The 9,158-nt window shown below is 47.6% G+C and overlaps 1 protein-coding gene and 1 long non-coding RNA gene across 2 annotated transcripts in view; one reads left to right on the top strand and one right to left on the bottom strand.

Annotated features, from left to right (window-relative positions):
- The window catches only part of LOC122554153 (LIM domain transcription factor LMO4.2), a 38,653-nt gene that overhangs the window by 27,051 nt on the left and 2,444 nt on the right, over nucleotides 1–9,158 (bottom strand). The gene's annotated exons all lie outside the window — the stretch shown is intronic.
- Nucleotides 8,157–9,158, top strand: part of LOC122554154 — a 3,050-nt gene continuing 2,048 nt past the window's right edge. Inside the window, exon 1 of the long non-coding RNA XR_006312922.1 lies at nucleotides 8,157–9,097. This is a non-coding gene — a long non-coding RNA (uncharacterized LOC122554154). The remainder of the gene's footprint in view (nucleotides 9,098–9,158) is intronic.

Raw genomic sequence — 9,158 nt, 5'->3', positions numbered from 1 at the left:
CCGGCTCCTCCACATCACTGCCAGTCCAACACCGGCTCCTCCACATCACTGCCAGTCCAACACCAGCTCTTCCACATCACTGCTATACCAACTCCAGCTCTTCCACATCACAGCCAGTCCACATTGGCTCCTCCATGTCAATGCCAGTCCAACACCAGCTCATCCACATCACTACCAGTCCACAACGGGCTCCTTCACATCACTGCCAGTCCAAAATCAGCTCCACCACACCATTGCCAATCCAACACCGGCTCTTCCACATCACAGCCAGTCCAACACCAGCTCCTCCAAATCACTGCTAGTGCAACACCGGCTCCTCCACATCACTGCCAGTCTAATACCAGCTCCTCCACATCACTGCCAGTCCAACTCCAGTTACTCCACATCACTGCCAGTGCAACACCGGCTCCTCCAAATCACTGCCAGTCCAGCTCCAGCACCTCCACATCACTGCTAGTTTAACACCAGCTCCTCCACATCACTGCCAGTCCAACACCGGCTCTTCCACATCACTGCTACACCAACTCCAGCTCTTCCACATCACAGCCAGTCCACATTGGCTCCTCCATGTCAATGCCAGTCCAACACCGGCTCCTCCACATCACTGCCAGTCCAAAGCCAGCTCGTCCACATCACTACCAGTCCACAATGGGCTCCTTCACATCACTGCCAGTCCAAAATCAGCTCCACCACACCATTGCCAATCCAACACCGGCTCTTCCACATCACAGCCAATCCAACACGGGCTCCTCCACATCACTGCCAGTGCAACACCGGCTCCTCCACATCACTGCCAGTCTAATACCAGCTACACCACATCACTGCCAGTGCAACACTGGCTCCTCCACATCACTGCCAGTCCAATACCGGCCCCTCCACATCACTGCTAATTCAACACCAGCCCTTCCACATCACTGCCAGTCCAAAACCAGATCCTCTTCATCACTGCCAGTCCAAGACAATCTGCTCCACATCACTGCCAATTTCAACACCAGCCCCTCCACATCACTGTCAGTCCAACACTGGCTCCCCCACATCACTGCCAGTCCAATGCCAGCTCCTCCACATCACTGCCAGTCTAACACCGGCTTCTCCACATCACTGCCAATTCAACACCAGCTCATCCACACCACTGACAGTCCAATACCAGCTCCTCCACATCACTGTCAGTCCAAATCTGGCTCCTCCACATCACTGCCAGTCCAACACCGGCCCCTCCACATCACTGCCAGTCCAACACCGGCTCCCTCCATATCACTGCCAGTCCAACACCGGCCCCTCCACATCACTGCCAGTTCAACACCGGCTCCCTCCACATCACTGCCAGTTCAACACCGGCCCCTCCACATCACTGCCAGTCCAACACCGGCCCCTCCACATCACTGCCAATTCAACACCAACCCCTCCACATCACTGCCAGTTCAACACCGACCCCTCCAAATCACTGCCAGTCCAATACCAGCTCCTCCACATCACTGCCAGTCTAATACCGGCTCCTCCACATCACTGCCAGTGCAACACTGGCTCCCCACATCACTACCATTCCAACGCCAGCTCCTCCACATCACTGCCAGCCCAACACCAGCTCCTCCACATCACTACCATTCCAACACCAGCTCCTCCACATCACTGCCAGTCCAACACGGCAGTGTTTCCGATCTCCAGCTTCTTCATTTTGCTGCTAATCTAAGGCCTAGGTCTACACTCTGGACTCAAGGGTTTAAATTTAAATACATAAAAACGGGAATTGGAAGCTAGTCTCAGTTGCTGCCCACGAACCTATAATCTGGTGTTAAAACCACCCATAACCTGCTTCAGCACTAATGCCCTTCCCTGAAGCAAAATTGTCAGCCCAAGCTCAAAATGTGGAGACTGGCGGGTGAAACGGTAATGGCTGAGCAAGGAATTCCCTCGCCTCCTTTAAGTGCGTGAGAATGATGTAGTTGTCTTTACAATTGCTTCCATTTTCACCTCTCCATGGTGGTGCACACTGGAAGATTCCGGGATTCCCCAGTCTGAGACCCACTGAAGTCCCCAAGATCTTGAGAAATTGGACAGCCAATAAATGCCGGCCAGTTAGCGAGTCTCGTATCCCCCAAAATGAATAGGTCAAAACCAACATTGTGTCGCACCACCTGCACCTTCGAATTTGAAGCGAGTCTTAAGAGTATGAACCATCCGAGTAAAAATTCTGGCAGTTAGGACGCAGTGTTAAAGACTTATGCCTTTTGTTTGGGCAGGTCGAGCGGAGAGAGTTCAAGTCGTAGCCCACAGTGTGATCCCTGGTTAGGCAGAGCCGCGTGGTTCGGAGAGGATCATTGTCAAAATATCTTGAACTTTGTTTTTGGCAATGATACGATTGGATCTGTTTGTCCGGGACCAGTGATCCTTCCCAGTCTATTTCTCTCCTAACAAGAGCGTGAGGGGAGAAGCGGTCAGTTTGCATTTGCGCCCTCGAAACTTTCTGCTGGGTCCTGGGCTACATCTGCTGTTTTTAAAGTATCAGCGGGAAAGTGGATGACAGCCGATCTGAAATGGGGAGCTGGGGGAAAGCAGACAGAACTCATAGACTCCCTACAGTGTGGATCCAGGCCATTCGGCCCATCGAGTCCACACCAAGCCCCCAAGGTCATCATACCAACATCCCCCCCCCCCCCCCCCCCCGCCACATCCCTATATACCTACACTCCTCGTGGGAGAAAGTGCGGACTTCAAATGCTGGAGATTACAGTCGAGAGTGTGGTGCTGGAAAAGCACAGTCGGTCAGGCAGCATCTGAGGAGCAGGTGAGTCGACGTTTCGGGCATAAGCCCTTCAGACTTTTCGACTCTATTCCTCGCGGCCGACCCACCCGTGGTTTGATTGCGGGAGGAAACCGAGGCACGCAGACAGTGCATTGTGCAAACTCCACACAGCCCGGAAGTCACCCAGGCAATGTGAGGCCCCGATGTTGGAATCGAACCCGGAGTCCCCAGCGCTGTAGGGCAACAATACTAAACGCTGAGCCAGCATGCAGACTCCACAGACGCTTGCAGGACTTGCCCAGGGGACACAGAGCACCTCACCCACACCATTCAACACCGGCCCCTGGCCAAATCCATTATTGGAGGCGTTCTCAAACAGGGGCACGCGCCTTGTTTGGAATGAAATACCGACGTCAGCACCATTTCCCCAAATAAAAGCCAAAAGAACTGCGGATGCTGTAAATCAGAAACAAAAACAGGAATTGCTGGAAAAGCTCAGCAGGTCTGGCAGCATCTGTGGAGAGAAATCCCAAACATTTCTACTGTGCGACAGTGGACTGGGTTATATTTGAAGGAGACCACATACAAAATCATTGTCATAGAGTCACAGAGATCGACAACTCGGGGGATGGCGGGGAAGGCCCGTCAATCCATCCCATCCGCGTTGATCAAGCACAAACACTTGACTGTTCGAATCCCACTTTCCATAGTCCGTAGTCTTGAACGCCTTGGTATTGCGAGTGTAGATCGAAATTACTTCTTCAGTCTTATGAGGGTTTCTGTCTTTCCAACCCTTACAGACAGAGGGTTCCAGATTCCCTGGGGGATTTTTTCCCCTCACATCCCATCTAAACCTTCTGCCCCTTACCTTAAATCTATTCCCCCCTGGCCATTGATCAGCGTATTAAGGGGAAACAAAATCTCCCTGTCTACCCGATAGTGACTTCAATACATTCGGTAAAATTAATTAAAACTCAATATTTCCTCAATGATTATTGACTTTGTTTCAATTACCTCTTCATCTTGCAGAGACTGAAAGATTGTCGGTACGTTGTCAATGAGGTGACTGGGAAATATTTGAACATATTGGAGGGCCTGTTGTGTGCTCGGTGTGTGTGTTGGGGGAGGGCGGGAGGAGGAACGGGATGAACGGTGGCAGTGAAGAATTGTCAATCATCGACACCATTCCCCTCAGCGCAGGTGTCACAGTGAGGAACACAGGTTAACAGCCCACGAGATATTCCCCAAAATGGACTGCAAAGGGGATCATGCGCTATACGTCTTGTATGTGTTTGTGAGTGTGTATGTGTGTATGCGTGTGTGTCTCTATGCGTCTGTAAATTAAATGAGTGTGCCTGTGAGTGTATGTCTGACTGTGTGAATTTGTGTCCCTGTGTGTCTGTGTGATTGAGTGTGCGTATGTCCGCGTCTCTGTCTATGTCTCTGTGTCTCTCTGTGTGTCTGCGTGCGTGTCTTGAGTGAATGTGTCTATGAGTGACGCTGTGAATCTATACATTTGTGTGAGTTTGTATGTGTGTGACTGTGTACGTATGTCTGTGTCTGAGTGCCTATGTCCGTGTACTGTATGTATCTTGAGTGAATGTGTCTGAGTGTATATCTATGTCTCTCTGTGTCTGTGTCTCTTGTGTGCATCTATGTGTGTGCCCGTGATGGTATTTGTCAGTTTGTGTCATTGTGTCCGTGTGTGTGTAATTGAAGGGTTTGAGAGAATTTCACTGGAAATGAGGAAAGGTGAAATGAAGAGCTCGCTTGTAAGAAAGTGTGAAAGAAAGTTTATGTCCGAAACCAGAACCACTTAGACAAACATAGGTTTGAAGAGTTACATAACACGTGGGTTGACGTGAAGATTCCAGCCAGAACCTGCTCTTCAAAGCAGCTAAGGTGAAAGCCTTTGCTGTCACACGTACACTCAGGAAGGAAGTCATTTTATTCCGAGTAAACCATTAGTGATGTCGTGTTTATTGCACTGAAGTGACTTTTTTCTGAAGCCCGGTGTACAATTTAAGACCAAATCAATATGTAGCGAGAAGGTTTCGGAAAAAAAATTCCATCTTCCTGTAAAATTTCCAGTAGTAAAAATCTCAGAGGAGTGCTCTCACTTCAAGTACCAGTATCATTTAACACGTCTCCTTACAGGAATGCCTCTGTACAGCAGCTCAGATAATGCAGCGCACCTTGAGCAGGTATCAGGTATTCATTCATCCGCCCTCCTGATTTATGACCTCACTTCAAATAGATTGCTCCAGAGGTCTTGCTGCTAGACATGGCTTTGATTTAGTGAACCCTGCTCTTCATAAACATTGTGGTTAGACATGCCCGAACGGCTGCAAGAGGTGGCTGTTTTCTGTCCAGAGCGAATCTCTGTCGGTGTTAGGATCGGAGACAGCACACCCCAACACACAAGGGCAAGATTAGACCCTACCCCGAACTAGGCTGCCCTGCACTAACCGTGGCTTCCAATGCCTCTCCTCCCTTTTCCCCATATCACTTGCTGGAGCATTGTACAATCATACAGTATAAGAGACCCTTGATTCATCAAATCTATATCGCCAAAAATAGAGTACTACCTACACCAGTTCCACTTCCTCATTCTAGACCCATAGCCTTGAATATTATGACAAACCGACAATGCTCTGGAGATAAGGATTTCAAAGACTCACAGCCTTTTGATTGAAGTAAGATTTCTCTCCATCCCAGCACCTTATCCTGAGACTGCGTCCCCCAGTGTTTCAGATCGCCCAGGATCTCCCCATTTTGTCTACCCCGTACCCAGAGGGACTTCATGCTTTTGCCTGGGAGTTACGGCACAGGAACTTACAAAAAGAGCTTCAACGCAAGCCGCCTTCATCCCTCCCGATGTCCCGCTCCTTCCTTCTCCCTACTTACCTCCTCCCAACTTTAATCTGGGTTCGAGCTCCCACCTTTTCATGCTGCTGTCCTGTAAAGTGCTGAGTGATGTGCCCCCACTCCCCCCCGGGACGTCACACCCAGAGCAGCCCACCCTCTCAAGTGAACCCAGAGCACCAAGAGCACCAGAGCTCCCGTGGCCTGACAAATACTTAACCCTTAAGCCACATTCCCCAAACAGATAGCTTACTCATTGCCACCTTCTCATCGGTGGGAGCTTGCTGTTCACAAATAGATAGCTGCCGTTTTCTGCATTAGATCAGCGACACCACGTTATCATTTCTTCATTGGCCGCGAGAGGACGAACTGAGCGCTAAATAAATGCACGTCTTTGTTCCCCCGTTAAGTGCAATAGTGTCCCCCTGTTGTTTCAGTTTCATGCCACACCGTTGCGTTTAAACAACGATTTGTATCTGAAAAATGACAAGAGTTACAAAAGAATTCAACATCAAGAACCCTCTGCGCTCCTCATAATGTGTCTTCGGTCATTTCCAAGTCTTGTGCGTGGGTTCTTAGTTCTAACATTTAGCTTTTAGCTCTTTTATAGACTTTAAAGCTAAAGGGATCAAAAACGATTACTGAGCTGCATAATCACCATTCATGTCGAATTTTGGAACAGGCTTGAAGGGCCGAATGGTCTCCTACAGCTCCTATTTTCTCTGACGTGAAGGTGCCGGCGTTGGCCTGGGCTGGACAAGGTCAGGTTATAGTCCCAACAGGTTTATCTGAAATCACCCAGGTGGATAGTGCTGTTAATAAGGCATACAGTGTGTTGGGTTTCATTGGTAGATGGATTGAGTTCCAGAGCCGCAAAATCGTGCTGCAACTATACAAAACCCGAGTGCGGCCGTACAGTTTTGGTCCCCATGTTTCGGGAACGACGTGGAAGCATTGGAAAAAGCGCAGAGGAGATTTACCAGGATGTTGCCTGGGCTGGAGGGAAGGTCTTATGAGGAAAGGCTGAGAGACTTGGGTCTGTTCTCATTAGAAAGAAGAAGGCTAAGAGGGGATTTGATAGAGACATACAAGGTGATGAGGGGATTAGACAGGGTAGACAGTGAAAGTCTTTTACCTAGGATGATGACGTCAGCGTGTACGGGGGCATAACTACACACTGAGGGGTGATACATTTAAGACAGATGTCAGAGACAGGTTCTTCACTCAGAGAGTGGGAAGGGCGTGGAATGCCCTGCCTGCCAATGTAGTTAACTTAAACAATCCTTAGATAAGCACATGGACAATGATGGGATAGTGTAGGGGGACCAGCTGAGAATAGTTCACAGGTCGGCGCAACATTGAGGGCCGAAGGGCCTGTTCTGCGCTCTATTGTTCTATTGTTCTATCACAAACTTTCATCAGATGAAGGTGCAGCGCTTCAAAACCTGGTGATTTCAAACCAACTCGTTGGTTTAAAACCTGTTAGGTAAAAACAATGACTGCAGAGTCTAGATTAGAGTGGTGCTGGAAAAGCACAGCAGTTCAGCCAGCATCAGAGGAGCAGTTTAAAACCTGGTGTCGTGTGACTTCTGACCTCTTTTCTAAGGGAGAAAGTGAGCACTGCAGATGCTGGAGATCAGAGTGGAAGAGTGTGGCGCTGAACCCAGGCCGACGTGCGCCACGTGCTACCACAACCTGGTTTGCTGCCAATTTTTTTATCCTCAATGAGTCATGGCGCTCAGCAATTACTAACGAAGAGGCTCGATTATCAAGAAACCTGATTAGTGGTAACCATTGAATAGCGTCTATTCAACATGAACATTTCGCGTTCCCGCTAAAGCAACGCCAATAATGTGGTTTAAATTATATAATTTTGCCATAATTTTATTGTAAATATATACAACTTTAATATGTGGCATGACTTATGGCACTTAAAGCAGCAAGTATTTGATTTGATATCTCTGTAGCTGGACTATTCAGGACGAGAGCAGTATTCTGGAGGGAATGGTTGAGCCCTCTCAGAGCGCGGTTCATTAAAAAGCTTCTCTGCATCTTCATCCTGCTGCTTACTCTCAATTCCACACAGGCTCCAAGCACAGAGCCCACAGACAACCCTCAAAACGGAGGGGAAAGGAAAATACCACGGAAATCTGAAATAAGAACAAAAAGTGCTGGAGAAACTCAGCATCTGTGGAGAGAGAAACGGAGTTAAACGCTGAGTCCGACATAACTCTTCACATACATTGCCTATTATAGTAATTTATATAATGAAATACGTGAAATATCTTATAATTATGTGTTCATTTATATAATTAGTTGTATTTTCTATAATTAAAATTATAAATATTTTGTAATGATATGACATTTTATTATAAAATAGATAGGAAGAATTATGCAATTTTATTTTATCAGAATCGCATATTTTAAATTTATATAATTTCATCTATAATATATTTTCTGTGAGCATGTATCTGTTACGTAATTATATATGTTTTATATAATCTTGCATATGATGTATTTTGTATAACCCTACATATGATATATTTTATGTAATCACATATATGCTTTATACAATCTATGTAGGACGTATTTTGTATAATCCAAAAAACGATGTATTTTATATAATCGTTGTATGATCTACTTTATGTGATCATAGATATGAGATATTTTGTAGAATTCTATGATGATGTATTTTACGGATGAGATGTGTATGAGAAGAGTCATATTAGACTCGAAACGTTTTTCTCTCGCTGCCAGACCTGGCGAGTTTCTCCAGCAGTTTCTGTTTTCATTGCAAAGTTTCACAGTTTGAGAGTATTTGCTGCTGTCGCACTGTTGAACCAAGACTTTCGTTTCACGGGCATGAGGATAACAGTGAGCCATAAATTTTCAATATTACTTTGCGGGAACTGTTTACTTGCGAAAGTGTTGGGAACGAAGTGAGAATATCTCCGGGTAGGGGCAGAGCCAATAGTGTGTCAAAGTTCCCACTCACCACAGGTACCAAGTTAATAGCAACCCCACATTTTCGAGGCAGAGAACCGGTCCGAACCCAACTGACCCGCAGTTAATTACGAGAAGGTTGCAAGTTATAAATAATCTGGTTATTGCTGGTAAGAGCTCGCTATCCGCAGGACAGATAGTCTTTCAGTCAGGGTAGAAGTCACATGGAGGGAGGTTACTGTAAATCACATCGCAGCCCTGTGATGTTATCGCCGGCTGTACCGAGTGAGTTATTGACCTGTCATTCACCACCAAGTGGTGAAGCTAACCCCGCCTGGCCCTGGGAAAAATCCACGTGGAAAGCGCGGGGATTTATGAGGCGAGTGGCGACCATCGCTCACAGCCCAGCCATTACCCCATCAGCGAGCTTCCCCCCATGGGTCACTGAGACCGACTGAGAACTGCCTGCAACTTTCCTCAAATTCGAGGTGGACACCAGACTCCAGACAGAGACAATGTCCGAAGGGAGAGTGACTTCAATACAAAGTGTGTGTGTGTGTGTGTGTGGGAGGGGTGTGTGTAGGGTGTGTGTGTGGGGAGGGGGGGG

This window comes from Chiloscyllium plagiosum, chromosome 11 (assembly GCF_004010195.1).
Source record: "Chiloscyllium plagiosum isolate BGI_BamShark_2017 chromosome 11, ASM401019v2, whole genome shotgun sequence".
Classification (NCBI taxonomy): domain Eukaryota; kingdom Metazoa; phylum Chordata; class Chondrichthyes; order Orectolobiformes; family Hemiscylliidae; genus Chiloscyllium; species Chiloscyllium plagiosum.
Note: the sequence above shows the minus strand (reverse complement) of the source record. Positions and strands in the feature narration are given on the sequence as shown.